The 12,461-nt window shown below is 43.6% G+C and overlaps 1 protein-coding gene across 3 annotated transcripts in view; it reads right to left on the bottom strand.

Moving 5' to 3' along the window:
* The window catches only part of LNX1 (ligand of numb-protein X 1), a 175,792-nt gene extending 163,583 nt beyond the window's left edge, over positions 1-12,209 (bottom strand). The window contains exon 1 of one of the 3 annotated variants that reach the window (XM_070505876.1): positions 11,874-12,209. The gene's annotated coding sequence lies outside the window, so the exon portion shown is untranslated. The remainder of the gene's footprint in view (positions 1-11,873) is intronic. The other 2 variants (XM_070505874.1, XM_070505873.1) reach the window with 2 other exon arrangements.
* Between the last annotated feature and the right edge of the window lie 252 nt (positions 12,210-12,461).

Genomic DNA, 12,461 nt, shown 5'->3' with positions numbered 1-12,461 from the left:
GTCTGGATACGTTTTTGATTGTCACAACTTGGGAGTTTGTTCATGGCATCCACTGGGTAGAGGCCAGGGATGCTGCTAAATATCCCACAAGGTATAAGACAGCTCCCACAACCAAGAATTATCCAGCCCCAAATGCCAGTGTCAGTGAAGTTGAGAAAACTTGATCATGATTTAATCAGGTGTCAACCTGAATGGATGGGGAATATGACCAATGGAGATTTGAAAAAAGTGGTTCTTTGTTCATTAAGCAGACAAGCACCACAGTATGGATGCAGAGTTGGTCAGCAAGCTTGAGGGGATGTGAAGAACAGGCTACCCAAGACCGCTCATCCCCTCACTTTACCTTTCTCTCCCCTCCCTCCTCCCTCCTGTGAAGAGCTTTGGAGTGTAACAGACCTGGTTTCCCACCCAGTCCTGCTGCTTGGTGACTTTGGGTAAGTTACTTAATCTCTTTAAACCTAAATTTCTCCACCTGAAACATGGAACTAACCATGGTACTTTTCAGAATTATGAGACTTAAACAAGATAAGCCAAGCCATGTAAAAAGTTTGACAGTGTCTGGCTCATGAGAAGAACTTACTAAGTGACTGTGATTGTTCTTATTCCATGAACTGAGCACCTGCTGAAACAAAACACCTGGCCAGGTGTGTTTCCTAGCCACTCAGTGCCCATTGGTGACAAATTTTTATTAGTCTACAAAAACATTTACTTGAAAAGTCTTAGTGATAACCCTCGCCCTTCAGTAACAAAAACTGATGGGTATGTTGAATTCGCTGTGTTTTGTACTTCACTTTAGTGATAAAAGAAATGAATGAAAAGTGATTTTAAGTTAAAACAATGTATTATATATTGAGATATTTATGCACATGCGTCGATATGTGCTTATATGTTGGCTTATGGTCCATGGAAAGAAATTTGCACAATGAAGTTTGTCAGGAAACTCAGCACAGCTTGGACTTTCCTGGCAAATCCTCGGGAACTCTTGGGCTGTTCCATTCCAGGATGAAGGGGGATTCCCCGTCAAGTGCCTTGGATAACATCTCAAGCAGGGTAGCTTGCTTCGGCACTGTAAGGGCCTTGTTGGCAGGTGCTAAGCAGAGACTGTGAAGCTCATGCCAGAGTGAGCTCAGTGTGTTTCTAGAAGGTCATTGTTGCAAACCCAGAGAACCAGTTCTGTGAGGTTGGCTCAAAGGGGATATTTAGTCAGAGTAACCAAGAGGTGTGGTAATGGAGTGGAGGAAGTCTCGGGAAGGATTACAACAAGCACAGTCAAAATACTCTTCTCGGTTTTCAAAAAAGTGAGGAGAAGCAATGCTTTGGCCCTGACCCTCAGACAACGTCTTGATTCTTGCCAATGGCAGTAGAGTGAGCCCATAAAATTGCCAGTGAGCCAAGAGATAATCCAGGTGATAAGGACTCAGCCAGGCGGTATCTGGGCCAAAAAGTAAGAATAGAAAATCGGGCTAAACTTCCATTTCTGCCTGTGTGTTTTCTGGTGGGGCAGGAGGCACATTTAAAAGCATAGATATGCTCTGCACTCGGAGATACACAATGGAGCTAACACAAATTAAGAATCTTTTGGGCTCCTTGGCAAGTGACCTCTTATGAGGCTTTGGACACTGGAGCCATGGAAGAACTCCCTAAGAACATTCTAGAAGACAGGCTAGATTTCCCAGCCTTTGGAAGCCAGTCCAGGAGTGTGGCAGAGTCTTCTGGCGCAGGGGGTGAATGAATAGACTCAGGAATTAACTTCCTTCAGGTGGGCTGTTCTCAGCATTAAGAAGTCAGTGTGCACAACCGTTGGTGTTTGCCCACTGGGCTCTTTCCAGAAGGAGGAGGAGGAGATTCATCTATTTAAATCAATAGGTTCAAGGGCCACAGAAATTGCCTTTTAATAATAAGAGTGGCTGTCACTGAGGAATGTCACAAAGAACTGTTAATTCTACTCTTTACTTTCTGTTTCACCAGCTGAGAGATGATAGCTTCATAGAAAGAAGATAGTTTGAGGGACAGGCATTCTGTCCATCGTCTGAATACTCTGAATTGAAACCAGCAGGAACAAGGAGTCTGCATGGCATTATCTTGACCTCTAATATGACACCGTTCACCAAGTTTAGTTTAGATGAGATGCGCCCTCATCTCTTATCTATGGACACTAGAAAAAAAAGAAGACAGTGGGCATGTTTTCATCTTGAGTGCTTATGCTAGTCTCTCAAGAAAAGTCTTCTGAATGGTCATGAAGGCTCTTGCAGAGTCCATACTTGGTTCTTATTCTCTCTAATCTTGTCATCCTATTCTTATTTGTATTTCCCCTGTTCCTAATTTAAATTTTTGATTATATTTCCCATCAATTTATCACACAGCTCAACATCAGATGCCTCCAAATGCCAAGCAGGCAGCAGTAAATGACTGAAGTGAGTGGGGTGATAGAGTGTGGTGTGGACTGTGGCAAACAGAGAGATCTTCCCTGGCTACTCTACTAAAATAGCATTGCCCCCTTACCCCCTTGTCAATCTCCATCCCCTAACTGTCTTATTCATTCATAGCATTTATCATTTTCTGTAATTATTTGTCTGTTTATTTGATTATAGTCTGTCACAGTGTCTAACACAGAACTCTCACCCAATTCACATTGGCTGAGTGAATGTGTGGCCATATTTTCTGATATTTTAACAAAATTTGAAATTTGGATTTTTATAGGAAATCTGATTTTCAGATGTTGGTGGCTAACGTAAAAAATTAAAAACACTTTGCTTGCCAGAAATGGGCCATGCTAGTGTGTGACCACTGTTCTATTTTCTAATCTCCAGTCACAGCCACCAGAGTTTCTTTGTGGAATGAAGTAGTATACAAATACATAAAAACACACGTCTGTTTTATGGTTTATAAAGCACCATCACCCACTAGTATTTCATTACTGTTCCAAATTTACATAGGAGTAAATTAAGGCCCCCACGAAGGTGAAGTGAACCTGCGAGTTTGGAAGTGGAGGAAGCTATGAAAGGCAGGCCCCGCGCCAGCAGTGAGAACTGACTTCCTGGTCAGGTACTCAGGAAGGAGGGAGGAAAAGCCCTTTTTGCTCCCTTTCCTCTCTTGCTGACCCAGAACCAGCAGTCAGGCAGATGCTTCCCCTGACACAGGCTGTGACCTCGAATTCGGATTCATCCTCACGCTGTCCCGTTTCTCCAGCTTTCGGTGCAGAAGGAGACTATCAGTGTGATGTCTCTTAAAATTCTCTCACATACCACTTTTGGCTCACCAGCTGCCAGTCAAGAACTATAAGCTTAAAATATTTTAGTAGCATACACACACAACTGAACGGCCAAACATATCACAGTGTCCCTTTCATTTTCGTATCTTCAATATGATGGTGATCGTATTTGTTTTAGGAGGCAACCTTCTTGTATCATTGGTACAGCTGTAGGTTCCTTGTGATTTGGCAAGGAATATCTCAGCCAGTCTTTGAGAGCTTGGCCAAGTCTGACCAAGACTTGCTTTCCTATGTATTTATTTTCCCAGAGAAGAGCTTTAAAGTAAAATTTAAGTATTGAAATTTATGTCTCTAACATTTCTAGGAAACTCCGAGATGTGGAAAATTTATAGGGTTTTCTATCAATTATAGGATCTTTTTTCTTCTATGGTACTCCTAACCATTTTCCCCAGAGTCAGTGGTCCACCTTGTTAAGGAAAGAAATAAGCCAGTCACTATAGGACAAATACTGTAAGATTCCACTTAGCATAATACACTAAATGTCCATCCATGTTGTTGCAAATGGCAAGATTTTATCTTTTTTTAAATAGCTGATTAGTATTCCCTTGTATATATACACCACACATTTTCTTCATCCATTCATCCATTGATGGGCACTTAGGTTGTTTCCAAGTCTTGGCTATTGTGAATAATGCTGCAATGAACATAGGGGTGCAGATGTCTTTTAGCATTAGCGTTTTCAGGTTCTTTGGATAAATACCCAGCAGTGGAATAGCTGGATCATATGGTAGATCTATTCCTAATTTATGGAGGACTCTCCATAGTGTTTTCCATAGTGGCTGCACCAGTTTACATTCCCACCAGCGGTGTGTGAGGGTTCCCTTTTCTCCATATCCTCTCAAACACTTGTTATTACTTGTCTTGTTAGTTATATCTGTTCTGACGGGCATGAGGTGATATCTCATTGTAGTTTTGATTTGCATTTCCCTAATATTAGTGATGTTGAACATCTTTCCATGTGCCTGTTGGCCATCTGTATATATTCTTTGGAAAAATGTCTGTTCAGATCCTCTGCTCATTTTTTTCCCCTTTTTCTCCCCAAAGCCCCCCGGTACATATTGTATATTCTTAGTTGTGGGTCCTTCTAGTTGTGGCATGTGGGACGCTGCCTCAGCGTGGCTGGGTGAGCAGTGCCATGTCCGCGCCCAGGATTCGAACCGACAAAACACTGGGCCGCCTGCAGCGGAACACGTGAACTTAACCACTCAGCCACGGGGCCGGCCCCCCCTGCTCATTTTTTAATTAGGTTGGTTGTTTTTTTGTTGTTGTTGAATTGTATGAGTTCTTTATATATTTTGGAAATTAACCCCTTATCAGATATATAATTTACAAATATCTTCTCCCAATTGTTAGATTGTCTTTCTGTTGATGGTTTGCTTTGCTGTGTAGAAGCTTTTTAGTTTGATGCAGTCCCATTTGTTTATTTTTTCTTTTGTTTCTCTTGCTTGGTGAGACATGGTATTCAAAAGATACTGCTAAGACTGACGTCAAAGAGCATCCTGTCTATATTTTCTTCTAGAAGTTTTACGGTTTGGGGGGCTGGCCCCATGGCTGAGTGGTTAAGTTCGTGTGCTCCGCTTTGGCAGCCCAGGGTTTCACCGGTTCGGATCCTGGGCATGGACCTAGCACTGCTCATCAGGCCATGCTGAGGCAGCGTCCCACACAGCAGAACTAGAAAGATCTACAACTAGAATATACAACTATGTACTGGAGGATTTTAGGGAGAAGGAGGGGGAAAAAATGATTGGAAACAGATGTTAGCTCAGGGCCAATCTAAAAAAAAAAGTTTTATGGTTTTAGGTCTTACATTCAAGTCTTTAATCCATTTTGAGTTAAGTTTTGTGTATGGTGTAAGATAATGGTCTACTTTCATTCTTTTACATGTGGCTGTCCACTTTTCCCAACACCATTTATTGAAGAGACTTTCCTTTCTCCTTTGTATGTTCTTGGCTCCCGTGTTGAAAATTAGCTGTCTGTAGATGTGTGGGTTTATTTCTGGGCTCTTAATTCTGTTCTATTCATCTGTGTGTCTGTTTTTGTGCCAGTACTATGCTGTTTTGATGACTATGGCTTTGTAGTAGATTTTCAAACCAGGGAGTGTGATACCTCCAGCTTTGTTCTTTTTACTCAGGATTCCTTTGGCTATTCATGGTCTTTTGTTGTTCCACATAGATTTTAGGATTCTTTGTTCTATTTCCATGAAAAATGTCATTGGGACTTTGATAGGGATTGCACTGAATCCATAGATTGCTTGAGGAAGTATGGACATTTTAGCTGTGTTAATTTTTCCAATCCATGAGCATGGAATATCTTTCCATTTCTTTGTGTCTTCAATCTTTTGAACAGTTTTATAGTTTTCAGTGTACAATTTTCTTTGGTTAAATTTACTCCTAGGTATTTTATTCATTTGGTTGTGATTGTAAATGGGATTGTATTCTTAATTTCTCTTTCTGCTATTTCATTGTTAGTGTATAGAAATCCAACGGCATCTGCCAGCATCCATATCAGCATGACAGCTCTAGGTCACAATAATGGCTGTCACCAATGTCTCAGTCCCTGAGGAGGTAGGCCCAGCTGCCTTCTGCCTCTCTGAGATGCACTCAGAGCTTGGCAAGTGATTCTCTTTTACCAATAGACTACGTACCTTCTTTCTAGTGTTTTTGTGTTGGTTTCCAGAATGAGTGGATCTATGCATGGACCCTTTAAGAGCAGGCTTTTCTGTCTCTGAAGTTCAGTAGTTTTTCTGCAGGTATTCCCCCTTGGTTTTCCAAGCCAGCAAAGGGAAGTATTATGGGATCTTGTCAACGCTGTGCTGAATCTAAAGGCTGGGATGCTTCCTGTGGCATGGATCTCCCACTCAGGACGCCCCTGCTCCTCAGGGAAAAGCTTCCTACTTTGAAGATTGCTCCCGGCCGTGAAGCACCACTGCTAGGATGTGGTTTTTCCCTCAGCAGAGGTGTATTTCTGCCTTCCACCCCTGTCAGTCTTGTCCCTTCTTGTGGGGGTTCTTTTTTCCAGTTTCCAGATCTCTCAGAGGTAATTGTTCCACAGGTAGTTGTAGATTTGTTGTGTCTGTGGGAGGAGGTAAGTTCAGAGTCTTCCTATGCTGCCGTCTTCCCAGGATCCTCCAGAAGTTTTTAATTTTGGTGCACCATCGGCATTTCTGAGCCTCCCTTTTTGGTTTCCCTACCTCTCAGGGGATGTGGACTATAGGGAAAGGAGGAGGCCTCACAGCTCCAATGACAGAGGGCTAGGAGGCCATTGCTGAAAGGCTGCCAACTCCTATTGCAAACAGACTTTTAGGATGGTTTCAAGAATGCCTCCACTCTCCACTCTTCCACCCCCCACTTCCATAGTCAGGGTGCAGAATTGCTTTAGTGATAATTGAATTTCAGAATGTTCCATTTCAGCTTTGGGGTAGCCTTGGTTGGTGCTGGGTTTGTTAGAACAATCATGGCTATTACTATTGGCCGGGAACTCAATGAGTGTGTACCACGCCCACTTGTAACAGATCTCAGTGAATGGGAAACCAGTAGAAGAGAGGAGGTTTCTGTAGCATGGTCTTTTCTGGAACATTGGGACCTTTAGAGGCCAAAATGAAGAAAAGAAAGATTATGGTGGTCTCCGATTCCCCAAAATACGTCAAAAGAAAAGCAACGGTAAGCCATAAAATAAGCTTACGGAAGGGCCACAACGTTCTGATTTTTCTCAAGATAATGACATTAGAGTTTCTGTTGAAATGCCCAAATCTATTCGTTTAAATTTCTCTCTCTTTCAGTTAATGATGTTCTTTGGTGTCTCTGCTTTGCCAGTGCCCTAATCCCTTTTTGATCCACCTATTAGGAAATAGTAATACTACCTAATATTTGTGATATGCTTTCTATATGTTATGCGTTTTTCTGTGCACTATGCAAAAGAACAAATTTAATTATTTTATCAATCTTATGAGGTAAGTACTGTCATAATCTCCAGTTTTACAGCCAAGGAAATGTAGGGACAGAGCAGTAACTTGCCTAAGATCACACAGCTGCTAAGTGGCAAAGCCAGGATTTGAACCCAGAAAGTCTGGCTCCAGAGCCTCTTGTCCTAAAGTCTAAAATCCAGCCATATAGGCCTGGCATGCATGGCCTGCCTCCACCAGCCTGCACTTGCCCCTCAGCCCCCACCCGCCTTGCCTCTGGCCCTTCCCACACACCAATCCCTTTGCCCCCTTTCCAGCCCTTCCTTATCCTGTTACTCCCTGCCCATTCAGGACCCCCTCAGGCATCTCCTCTCTGCCTGCCCTGTCTGGGTTAGGTGCCCTCCCATGGGAGGCTGTTGAGATGGCTAACACTGCACTTTGCTATACGAAATTGAAACTGTCTGACTCTTGTCAGTTTCCCACAGGGGACTGAGAGTCCCTTGAGGCTGGAGACCAAGGTTTTAAATCTCTGTGTCTCAACCTAGCCAAGTACCTGGTACATAGTAAGTGCTTAGTATCTGGTTTTGAGTAAATAAATGAGGGAGAGCCTAGACTAGGATTTAGAGTAGAAAAGGGAGCAGTGATTGCCCAAAGAGTAGTTTTTGGAAATGTTGTTAGCACCCTGAGCAGACAGTATGCAGCCCATGTCCATATAGATTAGGGCAGTATTGAACGGAATAGAATCAATGGTGTGAACCTCAGTCCCTTGGGCCTGGTGCTGGGGACACGTGCCCTATATGTATGGAGGAGACTGCTCTGCTCCCCACAAATCAAAGAGTGACAACACACATACGTGCACAAATGCATATCATGGGTCACGGAGTAACTTCTGAGTTTCTCAAAAATGTCACAATTGAATGAATGTCTTCTTTCCCTTCCCTTCTCTTCCTAAATAGTTCAGTCTTTAGAGCCATTGTGTGGAGCCAAGTAAGGTAGTCACTCATGTGGCAGGTGGAGACAACATGGTGGTCCAGATAGGGTGAGGGGGTTAGCCACATCGAAGGGCTGCCCAGTGCAGGTGCCACAGTCTGGGTGGGCAGAGGAAGGTATCCCCGTGGAGCAGCAGCCTGTCATGGAGCATCAGATGTGATGTGTATACCGGTGTGAATATGGTTTTCAATACATACAGATCAATATAGAAATGAATATAGATGGATACACACACTCACATACACAGGTCCTAGCTCTGTCCACTGAGAGACTCTGAGAACAATGACACTCCGATTAGCAATACAGACGCCTAGCAGTCAGATTTGGACTCTAAATAATTCTCCACTAAAAGGAATTAGAGCTCCTTGGAGAAATAGCTGACTTTAAGGCTGGAGTATCTTGTTGGGATCACGTGAAAAGGGAACATTGAAAGTTTGATTAGGAATGAGATATTTACATAACTTCAAAATATGGCTCTACAGAACACTTATTAATTAAAAACGGAAAAAGAGTAACTTTCCAGAGGAGAACCCTGGCAGCCATGACTTTAGTCAAGTGATCTCAGTGAAATTTAGAATTGTCTGCCACCTGATAGGATGTAATGAGAAGAACATAGCATCATTTCTGTGATATTCTTGCCGAAGTTGTATAACTTGAATCTAAGCATGAGGAAACACAGACAAACCCAAATTGAGGAATGTTCTACAGAATAATTAACCAGTATTTTTAAAAAGTGTCAAGGTCATGAAAGTGAAGGAAATACTGAGCAATGGTTCCAAAGTGGAGCAGACTAAGGAGATGTGACAAATAAATGCAATGCTTGATTCTGAAATATTCTTTTACTATAAAGGATATTGCTGAGACAGCTGGCAAAAACTTGAATTGGTTTGAGGTTTAAATGACAATTGATGAAGACTTTCTGGGTCTGAGGATTAGATAATGGTCATGTACAACATTAATTTCCTGATTTTGTGGTTCTATGGGAGAATGTCCTTGTTTACAGAAAATGTGCATTAAAGTATTTGGAGAAGATGAGGCATTGTTTTGGCGGCATACTCTCAAAGGGTTCAGGAAAAGTGCAGTGCAAAATTCTCCACACTATGCTGTATCTGCAACTTTTCTGTAAGTTTGAGATTTTTCAAAATAATATGTCTATCTACATCTAGATCTGTGTGTAATGAATATCTAACGTTGGAATTATAATGTTTTCCAGACTTGCCAGGGCACAGGTGCCCAGAGGCTGCTTTCGGTGGACAAAACTTGGAGTGGCTGCCCCAGGAGCAGAGTCAGTGTGTACCTGCTGCACGTTGGTTCTCTGCTGAGATGTAGGAGCTGGGTATTCTCATCCCACTCATTTAGTGAAGAATGGACAGATGCCTGAATAACTAGAAAGAGGTAACTGATGGTACCTGTAGGGCTGATCATGCCAGACATTTGACTTATCCGACGATGGGCTCATCTGTCAGAACCCAAAAGTAGAAACACTGGGGGCTCCTTTGTCCTTTGCAGAAGTCCGTGGGATAACTGAGGTCCAGTTCTCTGTGTTTATCTGGAATGTGGATTGTTCAGGGGACTCCATGCTCATTTGAGGCTTGGCCCAAATGCTAATAATAACAACCACAGCCTGTCAGGCCCCTTCCTGTGGGCCAGAAACTGGGATAGGGGTTTTATGTGTTCTTTTTATAATTATCACAATGGTTGTTCTTGGTAGGTATTGTCCCCCATGTTATAGATGAGGGAACCGAGGTTCAAAGAGGTTTAGTAACTTGGTCATTGTTATGGGTCGAATTGTGTTCCCCCCAAATTCATATGTTGAAGGCCTGACCTCCAGTATCTCAGAATGGGACCAGATTTGGAGATAGAGTCTTTAAAGTGGTTATTAAGTTAAAGTGAGGCCATTGTGGTGCAGCCTAATCCAATCTGACAGATGACCTCATAAGAAGAAGAAATTTGGACACGGAGAGATACCAGGGGTGGGCACACATGGAGGAATGACCACGTGAGGACACAGCAAGAAGGCGGCCATCTGCAAGCCAAGGGGAGTGGCCTGGAAGAATCCAAGCCTGCCCACACCTCCATCTTGGACTTCCAGCTGCCAGAACCGTGAGAAAATAAATTTCTGTTGTTTAAGCCACGTAGGCTGTGGTACTTTGTTATGGCACCCCCTAGCAGACTAGGACATCTGGTAGAGGATAAGGCCGGGATTCAAAATCAAATCTGTGCAGCTCTTTTCACCGTCCTATACCACCTCCCTCCACACAGGGCCTCTGCTTGAAACCTCTTCCCACCTCCGCCAATGGGCTGCCCAGAATTCCCACCCCAAATCTCACAGACTTAGCAGATCCTTCCTCCGTGATCCTGAGCACTTACTACACTGAATATAATTAGTTACATACAACTAACTCACAATGTTCTGAACAAAGTGAGGGTAGGGCTTCTCTTATCTGTATTCCCAATATCTCCCGTGGAGCCAAGCACATGGTTATTATAACAGTCAGTATTTGTTGAGTACTTATGATGTACCAGCAGAGCCTTTACATATATTATCTCATTTAAAGCTTAAGACAACTCCATGAGGTAGGTATTACCATGATTCCCATTATACATATCAGAAAACTGAGGTCCCAGGAGTTCACTGAATGACCCAGGACACGGAGCTAGTAGGTAGTGGAACCAGGATTCAAGCACAGATGGTCTAATTCCCAGAATGTGCTCTTCACTCCTTGCTCTGTTGCCGCAGTCTGCTATAAACGTTCACGGAGTGAATTCCCGGGTGGGGAGTTGTGCTGATCTGAAACACTCTCCCTCAATCCAAGTGCCCTCTTTCGGCTAAGCCCGAGAGCGAAGCTCACCTCCTGTGGAGAGTCTGCTCACATCCAACCTCCGCCCTCCAGCCCACTCTGCCCTCCTGGGGCATGTAGTTTGTACTACACCCTAACGTATGACCCACTGTTGGGCATAATGTTATCAACATTTGTTGAACTCGATTCAATGTCCAGGGATGGAAGTGAAAAAGGATAAATAACAAGCTGGCATATTGTCCTGGATACCATGACTATCTGTTTCTAGATTTTCCAGGAGGGTTCCAATTACTAAAATCCCATCCTCTCATCAGATCACTGGCGAGAGTATGTGGCTGAGAATGGAGTCTGGTATTTGGTTTAGAAAGGTTCACCATTCTACTGAAAAGAAGCAGAATTGGAGACAAGACGTGTTGTCTGTCACTCACCTACCTACCCACACGCTGTTGGGCGAGTCACCATTTCTCAGGACCTGTCTCTCTGTGGGTAAAATTGCAATGGCAATGCCTATTCCTACTGTAGAAATGAAGCAAAACGTGTGACTGAGTTTTGAATACTGAGGAAGAAGAATGTCACCATTAGTGGGATTGCTTCCATTTTTACTGACCTGTTTGGCCAGTAAAAAATAAAATTAAAAATGTTTTATTTTTGAGAGTAAAAGAAGGTTTCCATGCAGAAAAATTGGACATAAAGACAGCAAACGTCCTGAGGCCTTTCTGGAGTGTTTTGAAAAAGACATAATTAAACATTTTTATCTTCTAGGTTCTCCTCAACAACTTGGGTGTGTGTGTGTGTGTGTGTGTGTGTGTGTGTATTAGGGTTGGGGGTGGGAGGCTGGGCTGGGGTAGTCGGAGCAAAGTTTTCTCAAATTGCATGAGATGCTACCTGGTGGAGGAACCAGGCTTCTTACCTTGGCTGTATTGTGGATCCGTTCCCAGCTGTGTGAGGCCTCAGGGGACAGTCTGTTTGGGAGCTGAGCTTTTCTGACTCAGTAGAAGCTGAGGAAAATTTTCTCGCTCTTTCCTGTGTCCCGTCTTCCAGATATACATGAAAACCCCTCGGCCGTGGAGTTCATCAGCTCACCCCCTGCCCCTTCTGGAAGGCTTTGCATTGAGCTGACCTGAAAACCTGAGAGCAGCCGCTGTGGAGCTTCCAGGGAGCGCCACCCCCCAGAGCAGCCACTCATTAGCGTCAGTGACAAATCTGTTCTGGTTGGGATGGGGCTGAGGCTCGCTGAACTTCCTTCAGCTCTCGCCAAAGCCAGGATCCTTTTGTTCACCTTTCAGGCTGCCAAGTCAGGCCTACCGCGCCCCTGGATGTTGTTTTCCTGCAGGCAATGGGAAAATGAGCTTGGAGCCAGGGAAGGAAAATCAACAAGGAAATAAACACAAGGTCACTGCTCCTTCAGGTCATCACTAGGCCTGAGACATCATTATATTAGGACCAGTTCCTAAACAGGCAGGGGCTACTGCCTGGATGGGCCTTGGAATCCTGGGCA

This window comes from Equus asinus, chromosome 3 (assembly GCF_041296235.1).
Source record: "Equus asinus isolate D_3611 breed Donkey chromosome 3, EquAss-T2T_v2, whole genome shotgun sequence".
In the NCBI taxonomy this organism is placed as follows: domain Eukaryota; kingdom Metazoa; phylum Chordata; class Mammalia; order Perissodactyla; family Equidae; genus Equus; species Equus asinus.
This window is presented reverse-complemented; position numbering and strand designations above follow the sequence as displayed.